The 3861-nt window shown below is 37.9% G+C and overlaps 1 pseudogene; it reads left to right on the forward strand.

The window, feature by feature from the left end:
- The first annotated feature begins 92 nt into the window (after nucleotides 1-92).
- Nucleotides 93-3861, forward strand: part of LOC122060737 — a 6788-nt pseudogene continuing 3019 nt past the window's right edge.

The raw sequence follows: 3861 nt of genomic DNA on the forward strand, positions 1-3861 counted from the left end.
TACTAATTCTCTAAGATCCTGAATGCTAAACAATAGGAGTTCTTGATCCTAATTGAATTCCATCACTGAGATTAAGGTTCCTAAATACCATGTGGTCTCCTCCAAGGTTTTAAAACTCAGGATCGATCTCAATCAAATACCACTAGATCGATATTAGATCAATCGAGGCTTAGGACTAGTCTCTACTGATACTGATCCAATCCAAGTTTTGAAACCATGGACCCATGAGGAAATCCAATATGTAGTTCAACTCTCCTAGTGGCCTACCTATCAGGAAAAGAAAAAAAAAAATAGTTCTAATATGTGGTCCTCTCCTATAAGGAGGAACCAAACCTACTTTCAGTTCGTTCTATTGATTAGTGTCCCCACAAGTGTTGACTAAGCCTTTTAGCACTTCTATAAATTTGAATGCTTTTGGCTGTTCTAACACACCCACTCAAATGGAAGGCAGAGGATTGGGACTCAAAGACAAGCTCATGTTGGGAGAAGCCAGCTCTATCTTTACTCTGCTCCTTGCCTCTCTACTTTCATCACTTCTTCCCCTCTGCAGTGCTCAAGGTGAAGTGGGTTTATAATTTCTAAGAAAGGCAATAAACTGCAACTTTTCTTCTGTAATATCTTTCGATTATAATTGAGTTTTTGTTAGCCCATATATAAATGTTTCAGTGCTTTTGTAGGGATTAAGTAAGAAGCCTGAACAGGCCCAGCCCTGTCATGAGGTTTCTCACCTTAGACTGAGGCCATGTTTGGGCCCAGATAAGTCTAAATCTTTATGCCCTGAGTCCAGACCACCAGAATATCACAGACTATATCCAATAAAGAAAGGAAAATAGACTTCCAGAGCTTCCAGATGCATCATCTTTTTATTGCTGTTTCTTCCCCCTCCCCTCCCCTCATTTCCTCTCCTCTCCTCTCCTCTCCTCTCTTCCCGATTTTGATGTATTGTCATTTGTTTAGTTGTTTTGCCCCCTGGTTTTTCGTCATTTGAAAATTACATGATTACTCACTTCTGGGTTTCTCTTTACAAAATTACCTACCAAAAGTTTCGGTTAACAAAAATACCCAAAATTAGGTTTCTCTTTACAAAATTACCCACTTAAAATTTAAGTTAACAAAAATATCCAAAATTGAGTTTGGATTTACAAAACTACCCACTCAAAGTTTTAGTAATAAAAAAATACGTAATTATATGTGGAAGATGAAGAATCACTATTTTGGGTAGTTTTGTAAACCCAAACTTGATTTTGGGTATTTTTGTTAACTGAAACTTTGGGTGGATAGATTTGTAAACCCAAACCTAATTTTGGGTATTTTTGTTAACCAAAACTTTTTATGGGTAATTTTGTAAAGGAAAACCTAAAAGTGGGTAATCATGTAATTTTCCCTTTGATCTTTTGTTGGGGTCCCCACTTATGCTGGCCTTTTTGGCTTTACAGTTGTATTTTGATCTCTTTATTTTAATATATTTTTAACATGGCAGTGTTTTCTGTCTGCTAGAGGCATTTGGGCCCACACACTGGGGTACGGTGGTCATTGCATGCTCACTGTATCCATAGTGCAGAGGCCTCACTTATAGACAGAAAAATTTGTCCTTTTTAATTCACCACTCCCATATATATATATATATATATATATATCTATATATTATTTTTCCAAAATATGATCAAACCCTAACTAAAAAAACTATTGTTAAAAATAAGGGAAAGGGGGGAGGCTGGGGATGTTGCAAACGTGCCCAACATGTGTCATTCTCACTCCTTCCCTTTGGAAAAGACCCCTTGTCCTCCTAATCTCCTATGTAAAGCCCTGTGATATGATTGGTGTATGTCGCTAGTTTACCAGAATCTGACATCATACCCGACCCTCTCCCAATAAGAAAGATCAAAGAAGTAAAGATATCTAATCAAAAATCTTTTGCCTAATTCGTAAAATACCAAGTTTGTTTATTTATTTATTTTTTGGTTTTCTCATGGAATTTTCTTCCCTGTTTTTTTTCCCCCTCTCCCAAAATGGAATCCCCATGAAAGAGCAGGCATCAATATACCGTTTGGTTACCTAAATGGAAGCTGCAAGGGTCCAGATCAGTGGTCCAAACTTCACTCAGATTCGAAGGTTTGTGGTGATGGAAAAATGCAAACCCCTATTGCACTTCCTGGGAAAAGACTGCAAGTTTCATCTGGCTTGGGGAAGTTAGTGGGGGATATTAAATCAGGCCCTGCAACATTGAGATTTAAGGGATATATTGAAGTACGTTATCATCTAATGAATTAATTAATTTCCACCTCTCTGAGCTACTTTCATGTAAAAGCCAAACATGCTCCATTACAATTAATGACAAACGAAGAGATCATAAGCCCCTGGTCAGATATATAGAGATCAGCATAAGCTGTAATTGTTGTGCATTCTTGGAATGCAATTTAGGTCAATAATGCATTCCAAGAAATAATATTATATGTAGCCTTAATTTTCCTCTCTCCCATGATTTTAAATATATGGACCGCTGTTTATCTAACTTATCTCAACATTTTTTCGAGTCTTGGACACCCAAGCCTTTGAAGATCTCAACTCTAAATCATGGTTATGTTGGTGTATGATGTCTTGTATTCCGTCATTGTTTAATTAAGGGAGTATTGGTGCAGTGCTTCAACAAGTAGGACAGCGATCCCACTAGCCGGTTAGTGGGCCATGGGGGTTGTAAGGGGAGCAAGAGGCCCCCTGCATAGCGGGGATGTAGGGGGGCGCAGTCCCCCGCTCGAATTTTTTATTTGAGGGCAGTTTTGTACTTTTCTAGATTCGCTATATATCTGTAGCGTGGGTTTCTTTATCTGTAATGCAAACAATACTGAGAGGTGTGAGGACGAGCGCTGTAACTCTATTCTCCATTGATAGTGAAGCAGGATCTCATTTCACCGAGAACGTAGACAATCTGGCCAAATCTCGTAAACCTGTGTGCATTGTTTGTTCTTATTTTTCTATTGTCTTCTGCATCGTTTTAGGGTTGCGTTTCTACAGATCAAAGAGAAAGAATTATACAACTATAATTTGAAAGCTTATTACATCATTAGCGGACACTTTGAAATTAAGACTAGGTTTAGTATGATCTTTTGGATTGCGTTATTGACCTAGAATAAATATTTAGTTTGAAAGCGTATTACATCATTGGCGGACACTTTGAAATTAAGACTAGGTTTAGTATGATCTTTTGGTTTGCATTATTGACCTAGAATAAATACTGAACATACACAAAATCTGTTTTTCTAACAACTCATCTGTTTTTGCAGCTTAAATGGAAGGAGGATGCAGGGACTCTCAATATAAATGGCACTCGGTACAGCCTAAAATCATGTCAATGGCATTCACCTTCTGAGCATACCATTGATGGATCAAGGTGTTATAACTTTGCAATTTGTTTTTGTCACATAAGCAATATAAAGTTACTGCTTAGTCCATATAATCTTAATTGGTTAATGCCTAGGTAACATCTGACTTGTTTACTTATAACTCCTATTACAGGTACCCCGTGGAACAGCATTTGTATCATTCAAGTAGTGATGGAAAGCCATCATTGGAATCGCCTTCCAATTTGGCAGACATGACCCCTTCCTTTCTAAGGTGGTGAGATGGACCTCCCTCTCTCTCTCTCTCTCTCTCTCTCTCTCTCTCTCTCTCTCTCTCTCTCTCATGCAGTTTATGCATATATAGGAACAGGTTATATCAAGTAATGAGATAATAACATGGTCTTCCTTTTTGGTAGCTGGTCCCTTACCCGAAATCAATTGGGAGTAAAGTGAGGGGTGTGAATATTATCAATCCTGGAGATATAAATTTTCCAAGCAATGAATATTAGAGATACATGGGCTC

This window comes from Macadamia integrifolia, chromosome 14, assembly GCF_013358625.1.
Source record: "Macadamia integrifolia cultivar HAES 741 chromosome 14, SCU_Mint_v3, whole genome shotgun sequence".
NCBI lineage: Eukaryota > Viridiplantae > Streptophyta > Magnoliopsida > Proteales > Proteaceae > Macadamia > Macadamia integrifolia.